Source organism: Ursus maritimus, unplaced genomic scaffold, assembly GCF_017311325.1.
Source record: "Ursus maritimus isolate PB19 unplaced genomic scaffold, ASM1731132v1 scaffold_3, whole genome shotgun sequence".
NCBI lineage: Eukaryota > Metazoa > Chordata > Mammalia > Carnivora > Ursidae > Ursus > Ursus maritimus.
The window spans coordinates 81,186,070-81,207,925 of NW_024425563.1; the positions used below are offsets into that span (position 1 = coordinate 81,186,070).

Sequence of the window (21,856 nt, forward strand, 5' to 3'; positions counted from 1 at the left end):
CGTCAGAGTTCCCAGGCATTGGAGCTGGAAAGCTGGTTGCAAACAGCGAGACCAGGTGCTTCTTTCTGCTGCGTGTTGCCATAAACCGGAAACCCCTGCTTGGTCAGGGGAAAGCTCTCTGAGCAGAGGCCCAGGAAAAGGCAGAACTGCAGTGAGACCTCCTTCCCTACCTGAGAGGATCAGCCCGGGTATACGCCACAAGAGTCCGTAAAGTTTGGAGACTCATAACGGGGGTCTCGTGCCTGAGATAAAAGTGCGGGGTCACAGATTGGGTGAACATAGAGTTCAGTCCAAAACAAGAGAGACAAGAGCAACTGACTGCTTTTCTGTGAGGGGTCAGTGAAGAGTGGGGGACGTGATCTCCTAGCTCCTGGGATAGAGATTGGGGCGCCGCCATTTTCAGCCCCCGCCCCCTCCAAATCCGGAGCTGCTTACGCTTAGCCCAGTGCCCTGGTGAGGGCGGTGCAATTCCTCCCCAGCAAAGACACCAGAGAATTAGTGAAACAGGCCCCTCCCCTAGAAGACCCCAGGAACTTGGGCAACTACCAAGTTTACCAATCATACAAAACTATAAAACTCCAGCTTTTGGGGAAAGAAGCATTCGTGGTTTTTTTCTTATTTTTCTTTAATCCTTCAGTTTTATATTTTATTATCTTTTTCAGCTGTTTTCTTACTTTATCAAATTTTTTTTAAAGTCTTTTTAAATTTTCTTTTTTTTTCACTTACCGTTTATATAATGTTTTTTTTCCATTTTTGGCTTCCTTTCATTGTATTCAACTTTATTTTTGTATATATGTAAGTTTTTCTTTCTGACCTATTTTGGGATCTAGTTTAACAAGCACACCAAAATACACCCAGGATCTAGTTTATTGTTCTGTTCTGATCACTTACTTGTTTGATTTTTATTTCCATTTTACTCCCATACTTTCCCTTTTCTTTTCTGTTTGGTTTCTGTTCTCTTCTGACTGTGTAGTGTGTATTTTTCTGGTATAGTCATTATTCTTTAGTCCTTCAGTTTTATATTTTGTTATCCTTTTCAATTCTTTTCTTTTCTTTTTTGGGAGGGGTTTAAAGAAGGGACTGTATTAGTAAGAACTTGGGGAGAGCCTGCCATCCAGTACCCCCAGAGGAGGCAGGCCAGGCCCCCACCCCTGGCTGAGGGAAGTCTGAAAGCCCCAGGGGCTCCCAGGGAATGTCACTGCTAAAAAAATATATATATATATTAACCATTTATGGGAGGGCAGGAACAGGGCTGGGGTAGGATCAGAGGATCTGGTGGTCAGGCTGGCCTGGGATGACCTGCGGTTCATGCCCATCTGCAACCCAATGATGTTCTTGCCCTCTTGCAGCTGGTTGTCCGAGAAGTTCTGAGGGTTCTCCTTGGACTTCTTAGGAAACCAGTTGGGATCCCCAGAAAAAAGCCCATCCTCCTGGGCCACTGCCAGTCCACCCAGGTTCATCAGCATCTGCTGCATACATGGCATGTTCTTTCCTTCCCAGAGGTCCACAGTTTGGAAGATGTCAGTGGGTGTTGAGGCCATAGTGCTAGGCCTCCTGAGGGAACAGAGATCTTCTCCAGCTGCTTGAAGGCCATAGTGGAGGCCTGGATCTTCTTCACTGAGGCTTGTCCCTTGGGGCACAGCCCGTTGATGAGCTCACACAGCACTGTGCCATCCTTAAGCCAAATCTGGAAGTTCTCCTGCCCAGGCTGGGGCGGGCCCACATGCTTGTGGCACTGGGTGGTGACTCACCGGATCAGGATCTGCTCCAGGTCTGCGTCCTACTGTTTCTCAATCTTCTGCTGTACCTTCTATCTCGGGCCATCGGCAGGTCCCCTATCGGCCATTCCAAAAGGCAGTGGTGGCTGTGGGGCACATTGGTAGCTGGGGCAGCACAATCCTGGCAGGGACTGCTGATGGAGTCCAATTATTTTCTTGTCTTATCAATTATTTTTTAAGTCTTTTTAAATTTTCATTTTTACACTTGCAGTTTATATATATATTTCATTTTTGGCTCCCTTTCATTGTATTCAACTACATTTTTGTATATATATGTAAGGTTTTCTTTCTTGCCTATTTTGGGATCTAGTTTCTTCTAACAAAAAGACCAAAATACACCCAGGATCTAGATTATTGTTCTGTTCTGTTCAACTTCTTGTCTGATTTTATTCTCCTTTTTTTTTTTTTTCCTTTTCTTATCTGATTGATTTCTGTTCTCTTCTGATTAGTGTGGTGTATATTTTTCTGGCATAATTATTATTCTTTAGTCCTTCAATTTTATATTATATATTCCTTTTCAATTATTTTCTTATCAATTATTTTTTAAGTTTTTTAAAATTTCATTTTTACACCTTTACACTTTTAAATTGCTTTTTAAACTTCATTTTACACTTATANNTTTTTGTGTGTGTATATATATATATATACATATATATATATATATATATGAGGTTTTCTTTCTTGTCTATTTTGGGATCTAGTTTCTTCTAACAAACAGACCAAAATACACTCAGGATCCAGTTTATTGTTCTGTTATGTTCTGTTTCTTGCTCGATTTTATTCTCAGTTTTTTTCTTTTTCTTTTCTTTTTGGTTTCTGTTCTCTTCTGATTTGTGTAGTGTATATTTTTCTGGTGGTGTTGTTGCTATATTTGTATTTTACCTGACTTCATCTATTCTTTTCTGGACATAATGACAAGATGGAAGAACTCACCCCAAAAAGAAGAATAAGAAGCAGAACTTACAGCCAAGGATCTAATGAACATGGATATAAGTAAGATGTCAGAACTAGAATTCAAAACAACAATTATAAAGATATTGGCTGGGCTTGAAAAAACCATAGAAGACACTAAAGAATCCCTTACTGGAGAAATAAAAGAACCAAAGTCTAAATCAGGTTGAAATAAAAAATGTTATTTCTGAGATGCAATAAAAAAGGGAGGTTCTAACTGCTAGGATAAACAAGGCAGAATAGAGAGTCAGTGATATAGAAGACAATATGATGGAAAATAAGGAATCTGAGAAAAAGGTAAATAACCACTGGATCATGGGGGGAAGATTCGAGAGATCAGTGATATCATAAAGCAAAACAATATTAGAATAATTGGGGTCCCAAAGGAAGAGGAAAGATAGAGAGGGACAGAAGGATTATTTGAACAAATTATAGCTGAGAATTCCCTAATCTGGGGAAGGAAACAGGCATTCAAGTTCAGAGGCACAGAGAACCCCCTTCAAAATCAATAAAAATAGGTCAACATCTAGACAAGTAATAGTCAAGCTTGCAAATTTCAGAGATAAAGAGAACATTCTGAAAGTGGCTTAGGAAAAGAGGTCCTTAACCTACAGGGTTAAACATAAGGCTTGCAGTAGACCTGTCCACAGAGACCTGGCAGGCCAGAAATGAATGGTGTGATATATTCAGGGTGCTATATTAGAAAAATATGCAGCCAAGAATACTTTACACAGCAAGTCTGCCATTCAGAATAGAAGGAGAGATAAAGCTTCCAGGACAAATAGAAACTAAAGAAATTGTGATCACTAAGCCAGCCCTGCAAGAAATAAAGGGGATCCTTTAAGTGAAGAGAGAGTCCAAAAGTAACAAAGACCAGAAAGGAACAGAGACAATCTAAGAAACAGTGACTTTATAGTTAAGACAATGTCACACAAGGGAAACAAAAGCAAAAATGAACTATTGGGACTTAGTCAAGATAAAAAGCTTTTGCACAGCAAAGGAAACAGTAGACAAAACCAAAGGACAACCTACAGAATGGGAGAAGATATTTGCAAATGTCTTATCAGATAAAGGATTAATATCCACGATCTATTAAGAACTTACAAATTCAGCATCTAAAAAACAAATAATCCCATCAAAAAATGGGCAGAAGGCATGAATAGACATTTCCCCAAAGAAGACATACAAATGGTCAACAGATACATCATTTGGCATCAGGGAAATACAAATCAAACCCATGATGAGATGCCACCTTACACCACTCAGAATGGCTAAAATTAACAAGTCAGGAAACAATAGCTGTTGGCGAGGATGTGGAGAAAGGGGAACCCTCTTAAACTATTGGTGGCAATGAAAGCTGCTACAGCCACTCTGGAAAATAGTATGGAGGTTCCTCAAAAAGCTAAAAATAGACCCTACCCTATGACCCAGCAATTACACTACTAGGTATTTACCCAAAGGATACAAATGTAGTCATCCAAAGGGGCACCTGCACCCCAGTGCTTATAGCAGGAATGTCCAAAAAAGTCAAACTGTGGAAAGAGCTGAGATATCCATCAACAGATGAATAGATAAAGAAGAGGTGGTATATGCATATACAATGGATTATTACTAAGCCATCAAAAAAAATGAAATCTTATCATTTGCAAGGATGTGAATGGAACAGAGAGCATTATGCTATGTGAAATAAGTCAATCAGAGAAAGATAATTATCATGTGATTTCACTCATATGTGAATTTAAGAAACAAAACAGAGGATCAAGGGGAAATGAGGGAAAAATAAAATCAGATGAAATCAGAAAGGGAGACAAACCATAAGAGACTCTTAACTATAGGAAAGAAACAGAGTTGCTGGAGGGGAGTTGGGGAGGTAGATGGGGCATTAAGGAAGGCACGTGATGTAATTAGCATTGGGCTTTATATGCAACTGATGAATCACTGAATTATACCTGTGAAACTAATAATATACTAAATGTTAATTAAATTTAAATTAAATAATATTTTTTAAAAAGGTAGGAGAATTTGGGCCTCAATACCCATCCTTAGGAGTTTAGCCCCTCTGCACCTCTCACTCACTTGCCCTGTATCTTCAGGGAGGGTCCTGACAGTAGGTGAAAAGGCACACAGTGTGCCTGAAGTAGGATCCAATAAATTGAATTTCTCCTGGATATATCTGCTGTATCAGTAACTGAAATGAGGGCTGAATTAAGCCTGTAAGATGCACAGACATCATGAGCACTTTGTACATCATCAATGTATGCTGATATCATAACATCACACATAAAGTATTCCTCCCCCAAATTTTAACTGAATAGGATTAAATCTTTAAGTTGAGAACTAATGTCTAGGTATAATTATCAATTTTAGGGCCTAGCTGGCAACAGCACACATGTTAAGTAACCCAATGGGATATAATCACCAATTCCCAGTATGATAAATTCCACAGTCCAAATAATTAATTTCTTCAACAAATAATTTTCTGTGTGAAAGAGAGAGAGATTTATAACAGATAAACAGAAAATTAGGAGTCATCAAACAATTGCAGTGCATGGTGGTCTCCATGCACTTCACTGAACTCCAACTGCAGGGAACAACCTGACTGATATCCCCAGCTCTGGGCTCTGGCATTTATCACTTCATTTGTCTTAAGACTATGCCTCCCATAAGCTATTCCCAGCCAGTGACTAACTGTGGCATGGATATTAAGAGATGCTCATTCCTGGTAGTCTTGGGACCCTTCAATGAACTACTTTGGCTTGGGGACCTCCATACATCTTGTCAAACTTCCTTAGAACTGCACTGCGGTCTGGGACTCTTCTACCCAATCTTCCCCACTTTTCTCTTTCCCTCCACAGCAGTCAGAACTGCATTGCAATCTGGTGGTGCTCTGAGACAGTCCTGGTTTCTTTCCTATTTTCTCTCACTGGCATTTACTCAAATAAATCTCATGCATATCTAATCTCAAACCAATACAACATAGATCTTAATGCCAGTTCAAACAGCAAACTATACAAAAGTCAGCAAACTGTAGCTCGTAGGTCAAATCTAGCCTGTGACCTGTTTTTACAGTTGCTTTTATACTTTTAAATGTTTTTAACAGTAAACAAAATAATATATACAATGAAAACTGTATGTGGCCAACGAACCCTGAAATGTTTATTTTCTTTTTTTTAATTTTTTTTTAAAAGATTTTATTTATTTATTTGACAGAGAGAGACAGCCAGCAAGAGAGGGAACACAAGCAGGGGGAGTGGGAGAGGAAGAAGCAGGCTCCTAGCGGAGAAGCCTGATGTGGGGCTCGATCCCAGAACGCTGGGATCACACCCTGAGCTGAAGGCAGACGCTTAATGACTGCACCACCCAGGCGCCCCTGAAATGTTTATTTTCTGGTCCTTTACATAAAAAAAGTTTGCTGACTCCTGAACTAGAGAAAGGAAGGAAGAGAGGGAAGGATGGAGGAAATGGGGGGGGGGGGAGCTTTTTTCCAGGCATTTGGTGAAATTTTAATTGACTACATAGTTGATGATATATAGAGATTTTTGTTTATTTTTTAAGTATAATATTAGTATTGTGGCTGTTTTTTAAAGTTCTTAATTTTTTAGAGATGTAAACCCATTATCAGATAAAATAATATAATATCTGGGATTTACTTCAAAAATGCATATGACTGGAGACGGCAGAAGTGTAGATATAACAAGATTGGCCACGAGTTGCTAAGTCTCGGGAACAAAAGGCACAGCATAAGGAATATAGCCCAATGATACTATAACAGGGTTATATGGTGACAGATGGTAGCTATACTTGTAGTAAGCATAGCATAATGTACAAACTTGTGGAATCACTACGCAGTACACCTGACACCAAAGTAACATTTTGTTTCAACTACACTCAAAAATTTTTAAAAAAGATTGGTCATTAGTTGATAATTGTTGATAGTGGGTGATAGGTACATGACAGTTCCTTATACTATTCTCCCTATTAATGTATACTTTTGAAATACTCTATGAGAAAATGATTACAAATGTATTAAATAAATTGAGGAGAAATAAAAAATAAGGAAGAATTTTTAATACTAAAATACTATTTAAAACACAATAAGAAAATATTTGACATTACTAATTGCTGTGGGTTAAATTTTATCCCCACAAAAATCATATGTTATGAAACCCCAGTATTTCATAATGTGAACTTATTTGGATATAGGGTTATTGCAAATGTAATTAGTTAAATTGATGCCAAAGCTGGGTAGGCTGGACCCCTAATTGAATATGACTAGTGTCCTAACAAGTAGAATGCCACAGGAAGAGGAGATAAGCATAGAGGAAAGATGACATGAAGAGACTCAGGGAGAAGGCAGCCATCTACAAGTCAAGGAGAGAGACCTGGGACAGATGCTTCCCTCATGGCCCTCAGAAGGAACCAGCCCCATTGATTCCGATTTCTAACCTACCAGAACTGTGAGGCAAACAATTCTATTGTTTAAACCACCCAGTTTGTGCTACTTTGTTATGGCAGCCTCTGCAAACTAATACAGTGATGAAATGCACAATTTCCCAGAAAAAAATTAAATGGCCAAAATCAATTTTTAAAAGGAGAGCCAGATGGCTAAACAACTATGGATAAAATTGGGGGGTGGGGAGGATTTCCTCCCCAAAAGCCTATAATTTTAGGGATAGATTTCCTTGCATGTCCAAATTTCCACAGAACCACAATTCTCATTGCATAGAAACTCTTCCAAAGTAGATAAATATATGACTCTACTAAGGCATTTACTTAAGAACATAGATAATACTAAGGATCCATAGATCAAAGGACAATTCCTCTTCTATGCCTATATTTAAGAAAATGATAAGAGCAAATATTTATAAGGAATTTATATTCTAAATGTTTTTCATACATGAATTCATATCAATCTCTAAACAACTTCTGAGGTACATACTGTTATTATTCCAATTTTGTTGATGTGAAAACAGATACAGAGAATTAATAACATGTACAAGACCACATATCTGAGCCATGAAAGAATTAGGGTAGAATGAAAGTCTAGGCAATGTAGCTTTAAAAGCTAAATCCCGGAAGCACTTTTTTTTATACTATCTCCCTATTGAGAACATAGTTTAATTGTAGCATTCATATATAGAACAAAAGATAGAAAAGAGAATGTTTAGCTTCCTTGGCATGCAAAGTATTTCCTTCTTTATTGATAGACACAATTGTTTCTTGATGCATCTCTATGTGTTCTTATCTCTTTATTTGAAAAGAAGAGAGATAAAACAAACGATTTTGAGACAGGAAAACCATTTTCTTAAACCTGTGAGGAGACATCATGTGAAACCCTAAGTTTTTTGGAAACTGGGTAATGTCATATTTTGTTAATGATTTTAAACTTCCTACATTGTGACTTCTTTAATTAGCCACCAAGAAGTTACTAAAGGTGGTTACTTCTATATACGCTTTGGTGATTTTTGTGGGGAATTAAGGGAATGGTAGTATAAAAACAGTGAAGCCTTTTTAAAATTACCCTTCTGCTGACCCATTTTCAAGAGAGATTGTAGGGAAGGAGTAATAGTCTTTAAGTTCAGAAGGTAAATATGTCTTCTTGTCCTCTCTCTCAGCAATGCAAACTGAGCATGATAATTTGTAGTAATATAATTCTCAAAATCTAGATTGGTAAATATGTAATAATACCATGATTGGGAGTAAGTGGACTACAGAAGAGCGTTCCAGAATGGTCATTGAGAGGCCAATGTCTCTCAGTCAGTGGTACATGCCTTCTCATTCTTCCTGGTCACCAAGTATTGTACCGAGTGAACACACACACATGCACACACAGGCTTACACACACATACTTACACACCTATCCATGTATACCATCTGAGGACATATATCAATCTTCAGTAATAATACACCCAGAGTCCTATTAAAGAAAGAGGAACGTTTTCACAAAACAACATTACCTACTCTGAATACTCCATTCACAGTGGAGAAATTGCTTCCATTGTGATGTGAATTGTGTCAGTACCCACTTAGTACATCCTCCTGCTTCTAACCCATGCCAAGATTCTTTTTAGTGTGTAAGAAATGTGAGACTCACCACAGTTACCCTTTTAAGTAGTAGAACCATCAGCACTTAATGGCCTTTTTTGGCAATACTGAGTGCTAGCAAAAGCTTAAGAATTGCTTTATCTTTTACAATTGGGCTTATACAATTCTTAGGTAAGAAATTCCCACACCATTTACTAAACGTAGAATAGAGCCTGCACAAGGATATTCATAGAAACCCCACGGACTAGGGAATGGGACAAACTCATTCTGCCTGTAATAATACACATTTAGTCGTCCAACTTTATATTCTTAGTTGTTTATGAGATCCTTGTAAGCAGGGAATATGTCTTATCTGAGAGAGTATTTTTCATAGTAACCTGAAAATGAGCATATTTTCTAAAGTAAAAAATCTGTTCTCACCATCTGATCAAAGATTTTTTGGTTAGTTAATATTTATGTAAAAGTCTTTCAAATATGTAGAAAATATATTTTGTTATAAATTTAATGGAAATATTAAATAACCATTAAATGGTAATCAAATGCCCCTTTTTTCCACTGGTGCATAAACATCATCCTAATATCACTTCAACTGGGTATTGAGGCTAAATTTAGGTAAGAAAGTGGAAGTAGTTAAAATAGCTTCCCGTAACTTGTACAATAAGTTGATAGAAATAAAGTAAAATCCTGTTTCCTGACTAATGTGGTATGAAAAGTTTCAAATTATTCTCTGTGATAAAAGAGCTCATTAATGTGGTCTGTGAGGTTTCTCTAGCTGATCTATGAGTTTTTACAAACTATCAAACTGATGCCTCTAATTGTTTATCAACCATTCCTCCTTAACCCTTTTCAATTTGATTTTCTCCCACAACACTCTACTAAAACTGCTTTATCAGACGTTATCAATGATCTTTCTCAGGGCCTATCTTGCATGCTCAGAAAGAGAAAATTTACATTTTTTGAACATACACCACCTTTTGAAACACCTTTCTTATCTACAACATTAGAATACATTGGTAATTCCTTCATCTCTTTGTTTTGCCTCTCTTCCCTTTGCAGGGCTTTTTCCTCTCTTCAATAACACAAAATATGGGCGGTTCCTCAAGGTTCCATCCTTGACTTTCTTCTTTTCTCTGGGCACTAATCTCCTCTCTTCTCTGTTCATTATCTTTCCAAGTGACTCAGATCACTATGCAAATAAATCTCAAAACTATACTTCTGACTTCTCTCCTATAATTTAATCCTAGCATTACAAATGCCAGCTAAATATTACTCAGGTGTTAGGATATAGTGATCGGGAGAGTAGGAAGTGAAAAGATGTAGATGTAGACTTCTATATATAGGGACATAAGACATTTAGAAAAACATATGAAACTGGGCAGGAATTGATAAGTTCCTTGGAAAAAGTTATGTATACTCAAGAATGTTTTGCTGTTAGGTTCCTTGGTAAAAATTTATTGTATTGGATCCACATAAATATGTTTCTCAGTTTATGATAATATATCTTAGTAAGACACTAGGAGATTTCAGATATATATGAGATGTATCGTAAGGATGATAATAGTTTTGTTTTGTTATCGTTACAGAGTTGAAAGGTGTGTAAGAGGTCAGAAAGTGAGATAATATGAGGAAAGTTAAAGTTGATGGATAAAAAAGAGTACGTATAACCTGGAAACTTAGCACATCTTGAGTACGACTCATGCCTGTCATTTCTCTGACTGCTATGGTGACAAATATATGCAATCTTAAGATATCCATGTTACATCCATTGTCCTGTTTGTTGCCATTGCAACACAAAAGGAAAACCTGAAGGGAGTAGAATATAATCAACAACACAGTCTAATCTCCTTTATGTTACTCCAACACCTTTCTATGAAATCCAGGTTCTCCTCCTACCAATGGGACCATCATTATCACATATTAGGTTCTACCTGTATCATGTTTCACATCTTCCTTATCTCCAATGCCCGCATTAAATATATCAGTTCTTCAGACTCCTCACATAACTTTTTTTTTTTTAACTAACATTTCTTTTCCATCATCACCACTACTGCCCAGCCAGTGGTACCCTCGTAATTAGACTATTATACAGTGTGTCTTCACCAGTCTCAGTCCACACTATGTCCTGCTCCCAAGTAACTTTCAGAAAGCGCTCCTCTGATGATTTCAGTTTCCTGGGCCCTTCTGGTTGAAATCTACTCTGATGCAACAGGAAGTGTAGAAAGTTACAGTGTCACACTGGAGTTTGAAGTGTGGGTCCAGGATGCTTCATTGTCCACATTGTGTCACTATTAAGTAGTTACTGAATGATAATGACTGTCTCATTTTAGACTAAATTTCAGTACTAAAGATCATTGCCCTAAGAAGCAACCAACAGAGGGGTGTCTGGGTGGCTCGGTTGGTTGAGTGACTCTTGATTTTGGCTCAGGTCATGATTTCAGGATCATGAGATTGAGCCCCATGTTGGGCTCTGTGTTCAGCAGGGAGTCTGCTTGAGATTCTCTCTCTCCCTCTCCCCTCCCCCGCAACCCCCTGCTAACTCTCTCACTCTCTCTCAAATAAATAAATCTTTAAAAAAAAAAAAAAGAAGCAAACAATAGACATGACAACAGTTGATTGAGAGCTAAAGAAACAAAGGAGAACCCATTATTTATGAATGATTTTGGCTAAATATTACTCTTGAGGTGAACTTTTCCCTGAGAATCTTTTATTAAGAAAAGCCTTTTATTTAATTTCTTTGAAATCAATTAATGTTATACCCTTAGCAAACACAAAGGAAACTACAAGCCCTATGAGGTCCTACTCACTTCCTCTTTCACACTACCTGGGGACTTTCTTCATTTTGAGTTTAAATTTTGAGGCTTAGATTCAGTTGATGATTCCTTCTGTTTCTTCTGACCACATATACATTTCAGCCCTGAGCAGAGCTTGACAATCTTTTTAACAAAATTTTGTTACCTCCTAGTGTTGATCTCCACAGCTACTATTCCAAAACTTGAGCCCTTTCCCTGCAATTTTTTCCCTTCCCTGTTCTCAGACACAGAGGTGGTTTTCCCTACCTTAATAAACCAAATGCAGAGATTGTAATTCAGCCTTATATGAAGGATTCAAATTTATAGGAGCAAAGAATGAGAACAATGTTCAATTAAGATGAAGTAGCCAGACTAAAGAAACTAAGGAGGGGCATAAATAATTGCTTTTTAAACAACAGTGGATTAAACTGGTGTCCCTTCCTCTAATCCATAGTGTCTATAGGAGTTGTCATCCAAATTGAACATAAATACCACAAAAGCTCTTGCTGAGCCTCATCTTATTGGGTTTTCAACAGATTTCACCCATTACCAGAAAGGTTTCACAATGGAAATCTGCTGGAAACATGTGACAGAGTACATCAGTATCTAAGTGGTATTATTTTGAATCCATTCATTGGAGGCATTCATCTGTTTTTATCCCCTAAATTTTAAACCATTTAACAATTATAACAATTTTTCTGTTTTTTTCAAAAATTTAATCTACATTATTAATCTAGAGACAGTTTGTTGAGTCCAAATAAATTATAAATTGTTTTCTTGTTTGTATAATTTTTCTGCCTATTTGTGAAAGGAAGTCATCATGGAGGCTTTCTTTTATTTTATTCTGACACCTTATTTTTCTCTTTTTCTAGGCTGGTCAGTGTAATAACCAGAAGAAGTAAGGTGACATTTTAAAATCACATTTCCAAGTAGAGGCTTAATGTAACTAAAAAGATGATAGGAATGTTCAGAATCGAAAGTATCGAGTACTTAGAATCTTTTCTCAAAAACCTGCCCTTCTCCAGTGTTCTTTATCTTAGCAATAGTCACACAATCTGACCATCTGCTCAAGCAAACAACCATCAACCTTGATATTTCCCTGTCCCTCAGCCTACATATATAACCCATCTCCAAGTCCAGCTGCTTTTATTATTTGAATATTTCTCAAACTACTCCACTTATTTCCCCTCCATAGCCATCACTCTGGTGCCAGCCATCCTCCAAACTACAACTGGTATAATATGAAATAATTTAAAGTATAAGCTTAGAAAGCAGGTAAGCCTGGCTCAATTCTCTCTCTGCCTGGTCTTCACTGTGGTCCATTGGGATGTTTTTAATCCCAAGTTTCTCAATCATATAATGGAACTAATAGGAGTAATATAGTATTGTTTTTTTACTCCATAGGTTTATAGTGTATTAAATGAGATAATTCATGTAATATGCTTAACACAATTTTAAGCACATACTAGAAGTTCCCAAATGTTGGTGTTTGCTTTCACCAGATTAGCATACTATATTCATCATGTTAATAAGTGCATGATATTAATCAATGCATTGTTTACATCTGTCCTACCCAATATGATAGCTACTAGCTATGTGAGGCTATTGGGCACTTGAAATGTGGATAGCAGAGACTGAGATGGTCTTATAAGTATAAAATATACAATGGATTTTTTAAATTTTGATATTAAAAATGTCAAATATGTCAATAGTAATTTTTATATTGGTTATGGGTTCAGTGCTAATAGTTTTATAAATTGGGTTAAATGTTATTAAAATTAATTTTACTGATTTATTCTAACATTTTTAAATGGCTACTGAAAATTTTTAAATTACTAATGTTCACATTTATGGTGAGCATTATATTTCCATTGGACAGCGCTATTCTAGACTTTGCCCATTGTCTCTTATTTATATTTTCTTGAATGGCGGTTACAATCTTGAAAGGCTTCAAGTGATTTGCGTTTTTGTTTAGAAATGTATTCAAAATCTTTTAAATTTATAAAAGAAGAAAATCTTAAAAATCCTGGCCAGAGGTGTGGGTGTGGAATTTTTTATTTTGCAATTTTGATCTTTTAAATCTATAAATCAGCTTCAAGTAAAGATTTTTTTCAAATAAGACATTTACATTGTTCGTTAGTATCCACTTGATATCCCCTTTAAGTAGTCTTTTTTTTTTCAGTTTTATACCTTTATCTGACAATCAGTAGTTAGTTTTCATCTGCATCAACTGCAGATTTTTGAAAATGGTGACAAGAACATAGGTAACCAACATACAAAGTTTGTTAGGCGAATCTCCATCCTCATTACATTTTCTGGACAACTGCACACAGATACCATATGGAGCATTCCTTATTCCTTTGGCCCAGACAGCTTTGTTGAGCCTGATGGTACATATTTGGAGTTCCCATCTCCTTCTTGGGAAATTTCCAGATCTCTTTGAGTGCCCAAGGGGTACACTTCTTGAAACCCACTCCATGGATGCACTTGTGAATGTTGATGATGTATTCTCTGGTCACTAACTCCTTAATGGCCAAACTGCTCTTTTTCTCACCACCCTTCTTTGTGGTTGTTATTCTGCCAGGTCAAGGTTGGAAAGGAAGAGAACAAGGTATTGCAGGAGAGCGAAAGCAACATCTAAAGTACAACTAAGAGGTCTTTCTTAATAAATCAATTCCTTCTGATTTTAAGATAAAAATCCTTCCTACAAACTTTTTAAAAAAGATTTTATCTATTTGGGAGAGAGAGAGAGAAAGAATGAGCAGCGGGGAGAGGCAGAGGCAGAGCGAGAAGCAGGCTCGCCGCGGAGTAAGAAGCCCAATGTGGAACTCGATCCCAGGACCCCAGGATCATGACCCGAGCTGAAGGCAGATGCCTAACTGACTGAGCCACCCAGGCATACAACACCTTTTTTTTTTAAGAGAGAGCGAGTGCAAGCAGTGGGAGGGGGGAAGCCGTGTGGGGGGCAGAAGAGGGGAAGAAGGAGAGGGAAAGAAAGAATCCCAAGCAGTCTCCATGCCCAGCATGGAGCCTAATCTCAGGACCCTGACATCATGACCTGAGCCATAATCAAGAGTGGGACCCTTAACCTACTAAGCCACTCAGGTGCCCCTCCTTTGTTTTTAATAATCTTAAAAAGTCGCTATAATATATCCATATAAGAAAGTTTTTCTTCCACTTATTTCTCCTACTCTGTTCTTTTGTATCCTTTAATGGAAGTCTTACATCTTTCATTAATTTAAATAAATTATCAGTGTTCTTTTCTTCAAATATTTTCTCTGTATGTGTTTCTTTTCTCTCCTTCTAGATGGCTGTTGCTATTTCTATTATTAGTCTCCATATCTTTTGACTTTTTTTCCATTCATTCCATCTCTTTATTCCCTGCTAATACCTTCTGAAAGAGTTCTTCAATCTTATCTGTCAGCTCAGTAAATCATTCTTCAAATATGTGCAACAGGTTCTCTTCACTGGCAATAAGTAACCAGAAAATGAAATGGAAAATAGATGCTATTTGTGATAACAATGAAAACTATCAATTATCTAGGAAATAATCTAGCAAAGACTGCCTGAGAGGTTTAGAGAGATTTTTAAAAATTCTATTAAAAGATATACAAATAGATCTGAATGGAGGAATATAGTATACTCATGAATACAATGGATAAAATTTTAAAGATTTTAATTGTCATCAAATAAATCTATAAATTCATCACTATTCAATTCAACACCACAGCTAAATTTTGGGAGAAACTTGACAAATTTCTTCCAAAGTTTATACAGAAAGATAAATTTCCATGAATTGCTAAAGCAGTTTCCGAAAAGTACAAAGATAGGAAACTCATACTATTAGATAGTAGGATAGATTACAGCACCAAATGATAAAACCATCAGTGTGGTACTAGTTCAGGGACGGACTGATTGACTGAAGAATAGAAAAACAAGGATTTGAACCGATCACTTGTTATGTGATAGAAGTTAGATTACATAACTATGAAGAAATGATGGGTTTTTTTTGTAAATGAAACTAGAAACTTAATTTATTATTTAAAGAAAAGTAAAATTGGACCACTAGCACATACATTTACAAAAATAAATAAATAAATAAATAAATAACCCCAAATGGATAAGAGACCTCAATATGAAAGTGAAGGAAGTAGTGAGCCACAGATTATGCTTTCCAGAGCAAGATATAAAAGCCCAAATCACAAGAGAAAAGCCAACATAATTTGACTCATATGAGAATTGGGCAATACAAGTAAGAATTTCTATGAATAAATGTCACTCACAGGTTGTGCCACTGGGAAGCAGACCATAAGAAAGACCATAAGAAAGAGTAGGTTTATTATGGAGTGTTCTTGAAGTCAACCCTGTGAAAGGGAGAAAAGGAAAACAAAGCAAGATTGTGTTAGAGGGAAAAGTAGTGCTCTGATGCAGTATCAGTGAAAGCTTTTTCTCTGAAACTAGAGACAGGCTGAGCCCAAACATCCCTACCTTGACTAGTTCCAGGTCATTCCTGAATTGTCCCAAGGAGGGGAGTGTGAATTTGGGTGAGAAATCTTTTTTTTTTAGCCAAGGCATTTCCTAATGATTATTATGGGCTCTCTGCAAGTATCTCTTTTCATCACTGGGAGAATAAGCCCTCTGGTCCTGAACAAGGATCTGAGTGATATATCACAGATTCCATTTCAGTCACAAGATTGAGATTAAAGTGGTAACCAGGGATTTCATACTTACAATGAATAAATAATAAGAATTAGTATATAACAAATCCAGTGAATTCGACAGAACCCAGGGGGAAAAAAAGGAAAAAAATAACAAGTAAAAACTTAAATGATTAATATATAAAGTTACCCTAATCTCATTAGTGAGAAGAATGAAGAGATATACATTAAAGATGTTGACCATAGCATTGTTCTATTAAAGAATTGGAGTAACTTAGCTATTGAACACTAATGAAATTAGTTGATAACCTATAGCACATGCATTATAAGAGAATGATGCTCATTAGGCAAAAGAAACAAACCAATTAATTGTACATAAAAAAAGAGTAGATTTTAAAATATATATAATGTTGACTGTGAAAACTAAGAAACAAAATAAAATTTTAACACTGATAACATCTCATAAATTTAACAAAGCATATAAAACAACTATATTTTTGTATTGGAGAATAGCATATCTAAAGCAAGATATGCAACGTGTTTTGGAAGGCCATGATGGATTAGTTCTTATCAGGTTTACCCTATTACCCTTAAAGAATTATAAATGCTGATTGACATATATAAAGCAATTGTTTGCAGGCATTGGGCAGAACCAATTCAGGTCTACAATCTTCAAGAGAAGAAAAATATATGAAGTGAGTCTTCTATTCTCCCCTGTTTTCTGTCTGAAGGTATTTTTCCAATTCACAGCAAAGGGTAATAGAGTACAGACAGTGGAAGTCTAACTGAGCAAGAAACACAAATTTGAATGTAAGGCTGCTGACTGGTGGGACTGAAGTGGAAAGAATCACAGGAAGAAAGCCCCCCAAATCTGCATAATTATTCAAGTTCTCGGCCAACTTTTAAATTACCCATGCACAGAATGAGACTCTGAGAGATGGTATTGATTGCTTTCTATATGGATTTTTACATTAATAATTGATTTTTTCGTTTTACCTTACTGTGATTAAAGAAAATATTTTTTTTAAATTTTTTGAGAGAGAGAGAGAGAGACAGGGGGAGGGGCAGAGGGAGAGGCAGAGAGAATCTCAGGCAGCCTCCCCGCTGAGCATAGAGTCTGACTCGGGGCTCAGTCTCACGACCCTGAGATCATGACCTGAGCTGAAACCAAGAGTCAGACACTTAATTGACCGAGCCACCCAGGTGCTCCAAGAAAATGGTCTTAATTAGAGCATCCTTTCCTTCTTCCACAAGTGGGAAAGCACAAGGCTAATCAATCAGAGTCTCTCAAAATGTTTGATAGATTCAAGCACCGAAACTATTTAAAGTAAGAGGGTTAGTGAAACTAGCAAAAGCACTAGTACTGCATCTAGTTTCAAGGCCATAATTGATATATATCCATCACCTTTCTCCTCCACCACTCATTTTACATTTTTTTCACTGTTGGCCATCTCTTTGGCTGGACTGAGGGGCATGCTAGTCAGGGAAGCTCAAAATTCTACTTCTTAGTGGTAAGCACTTTGTTTTCTTTTCTTTGTGTAGATCTGACAATATAGACCCACAGTGACCCACATTTCCCAACACTTAAGCTTTAGTGTAGTGTCCTCGTGCATTACATTATGACTGCTCCTGTGTTACCAATAGAATATGGCAGAAGTGATAATGCATGACTTCTAAGACTAGGTCATAAAAGGTGTTGCATCTTCTGCCTTGATCTCTTGGGCACTCACTCTTGGAGCTCTGAGCCACCATGGAAGACATCCAACTACCTTAAGGATCATATGCTAGAGAGATGACATTCAGAGGCTTTGAATCACATAAGTCCCCAAAAGTACACAGGGAAAAATGCATGGGCAGTCCCTAAATGTTCCAATCCCTATATATTCAAATCATTCTAATTGAAACCCTAGAGAATTCTTATGGCAGAGATAAGTTGTCTCTGCTGAGCTCTGCCCAAATTATAAATTCATAAACAAAATAACATTTTTGTTTTAAGCCACTAAATTTTACACAAAAATAGATATCAAAACACTTTAACCATGGTTGCTGCAGTTATCCATTTACAGTTATCATAGGCATAAAAACTCATAAATTCCTCTGTACCTTCATTATGTAGGTGCTGTAGCCTGTTTTGGTAATTAGAGTTGATTACCACAACAAATGTTAACCCCCCCCCCCCTTTTTTTTTTTTTTGCTTTATGCTGGTCCACCAGCATAAGGAGTGACCTCAGTCCTGTTCAGTTTGGCATTAGCATATCACACCAATCCACCTTTGCATCAGCCTAGATTCCTTTCTTCTGTGTTAGTAGATTATTGGGAATACGGAATACCCCTTAAGGCCAGGGATATAAATTGTGATAGAAGTATCAGTAAACAGAAGTCTGGCTACCTGTTTGTGTGATTTATTAGGACATTCTCGATATGCTTAGGCTGAAATCCAAATACTGTTTTTTGTTTTTGCACCTGCCCAACCTTATGAAATGATGGATCTGAGAAAGGAAAGAAACCCCATTGTCATAGTCACTTAGCATCCCATGGTCAGGTTATCAGTTTCTAGTAAGATACAAGATAATGGCAGGAATTTTTGTTAAAATTGAAACTAGTTCCCTTACAGAAAAGGCATGATCCACCTCTAAATCCTAGAAGCTTATCAGAGAATTTATAAGAGAAAGAAAACTTTCTCTTTACAGATATATCTACCTTTGTCAAATCCACTGGGTCATAAGGCCCAAGTGGCTAGGCACTTCAGGGTAGATCTTTTGCAGAATCCTGTCTTACTCTGTCCTCATCCAAAATGGATAGCTTCCAAGGCACCAAATACATGGGTCAGAGCGGTATTTTCAATTTCAGTGTATGCTACCTACAAAACCAGAAGAGTCCTATCAAACACTTTACCTCTATCAAAGGACTGTCAGGGACAATTTGTGAAAATTTGCCCTTAGTCGTAGAAGGAATGTTGTGGCTTGTTACAGACCACTAGGCCTTCAAAACTGTGGAGTCTCTTGAATCTTCATGAGGCTTATCTCTACCTTCTTGATATAATGTGTCTTACTAGCATATCTGCTATACTTTCCAATTCCTACTCACCAAGTCTGATTACCATGATGTCATCAGTGTACTGAGCTAGTATTATGTTCTATGGTTTGTCAAGATGATCAAGATACCTGAATTCTCCACTATGACAGAGAGCAGGACAGTTAGCATCCCTGGGCTAGAGAGTAAATGTGAACTTCTGTTCTTACCATGTGAATAAAAACCAAACCTAATCCTCCTTAGTAAAAGGAATTGAAAAAAAAATATATTTATCTGCAAGATCAGTAGCCCTGTAACAAGTGCCAAAGTCTATGTTAATTTATTACCACTTAACCAAGTGGTAGCCCCAATAGTAGCTACTATGGCAGATGGTAGAATGCCGCAGCTGTGATTGGGGCTGCCACTTGGATAAATTTATAATAATATATGCATCTGCCAAGATCCAGTTCATTTTTTGCAGGTTAACATATAGTTGAATTAGATGGAAATATGTGAACCATCACCCCTACATCCTCTGTCTTTGATACGGGTATTAATTTCAGCAATTCTTCTCATAATATAGTATTACTTCTGATTTATAATTTTCCTCAGGATGGGAGTGTGATTTCTAGGGCTTCTACTTGGCTCTTGATGACCTAGTGGCTCTTATTCCATAGACCATAATGCCAGCTGCTAAGTATTTCTCTCTCAATAATATGCACATGGACCAAGGAAATAACAACAGGTTAGGGCCAAAGATACCTTGATACACTGTGAAATGGACTTGAGCCAAATTCCACCTGGCCTCCAAAAACTTCCATTTAACCAGAGAACCATGCTGGTGTTTCAGATCGATCCTATGGCATCACTGTCAGCTCAGACCTTATACCTAACAGTCCTAGAAATGTCTGGGTTTTCCAATTTCTCAATGTCAGTTACCCAGGGAATGATTCCAAATCCTTTTGGAGAATAATCAAGGGCATATTTACTGTATAAATTTCATGTGGCATTTCAGGCTTCTTTCACGGGAATCATGTGCTTTAATCAATGAGTTCTGAATTTGAGAACTGACTTAGATCTGGACATTGAGTGAGCCTGCACATTTTCCCATTTTAGCAGCTGATGACAGTCTTCTGCCTATCATCTTTCTTTCTCCCTCTTTCTCATGGGTATCTGCCTATCTATCTCATGTCTAAAAACACCATGACCTATAGGCTATTACCACACATTCCTGAAGGTCAAGGCAACTTGATGACAAGCTGGCAATTATATTCCCCATACTTTTGATGATTTACGTTATGTCTTGGCCTTATTGCCATTGATATTAAAGAGCCCAGTTTGATAGCAATCACAGTCTGCAGAGTGCAGCTACCACCAACCAAGTTTCTTAAAGGTGTTGGTGCCTGCTCTGTAGCACATTCCTGTGAGGTGTCTTCTGGGCCCATACAGGAATCTTTTTTTTTTTTTTTTAAGATTTTATTTATTTATTTGACAGAGAGAGACAGCCAGCGAGAGAGGGAACACAAGCAGGGGGAGTGGGAGAGGAAGAAGCAGGCTCCTAGCAGAGGAGCCTGATGTGGGGCTCAATCCCAGAACTCTGGGATCACATCCTGAGCCGAAGGCAGACACTTAACGACTGCGCCCCCCAGGCACCCCCCATACAGGAATCTTAATCATGGGTGATCAAGCCTTACATAGTAAATCTATTCTAATATTTGCATCACCTTGAGTCTTTTTCACCCCTTCTGCAATATCATAAGAAATTTCCAGATTTTCGATATTATTTTCTTTATTCAAGCTTCAAGAAGCTATCCTAGCAAAATTGGGGGGGATGGACTTCAGTGTTGTTTCCAGATCATCAATTCTGAGACATGTGTGAGTGCTTCCATTCAATAAATTCTCTCATATCCAGCATTACGTTCCACACTTTGAGGAATAACTCTCAAGCTCTGCTCTCATACTTACTTCTCAAGTTTCCACCAGCATTTACTTTTCAGGTATGTCAATTCCTTTGGTGCAAAATTATTTGCATTTTAGAGATGAATTGTACTTCACAGCCCAGATTGTATTGAGGCTTAACCCTAACTATTGACCAAAACAATGAAAGAAAGTGGGTAGACTATGAAGGAAGGCACTATCTTCAGAGGCACCTGCCTCAGATGATATCATTACATTTGCTCCTGTGGCTAGGGAAAGAGGGCTCCTTCCGCTGGTCTAAATGGTTCAAGGGAATTTGGGAGTTGAAGATTTTCAGGCTTGTCTACCCAAATGACATACCTCTTTTGAGTCTCAATGTCCCATTCCTTTCCTAATCCACTAACTTTAGCATAGAGACCTCGAAACTATGCATTCTGGGAGTACTGAAGACTTGATTATATTCTGAGCCTGATTTTAAGCACATTCTGCTCTGATGCAACAGGAGATGAGAGTCTTCCTAAAAACTGCTGGAAGCCCTCTGGATTTCACATCGTTGCTTGTGTTGAAGCACAGCTAACCTGAACTTAGTATTTTATTTTTTCGTCATCTATAATGCAATTAAGAAAAGCTGGCCAACACAATCCTGGTAATTATTACTGACCCTATACTTTTAAGATACCACAGACATCACATATTCAAATGTTTC

At 37.4% G+C, this 21,856-nt stretch overlaps 2 pseudogenes; both read right to left on the reverse strand.

Annotated features, from left to right (window-relative positions):
• Nucleotides 1–887: 887 nt before the first annotated feature.
• LOC103658662 lies at nt 888–1,987 on the reverse strand (annotated as a pseudogene).
• An 11,779-nt stretch (nt 1,988–13,766) lies between these two features.
• LOC121105910 lies at nt 13,767–20,678 on the reverse strand (annotated as a pseudogene).
• Nucleotides 20,679–21,856: the final 1,178 nt, after the last annotated feature.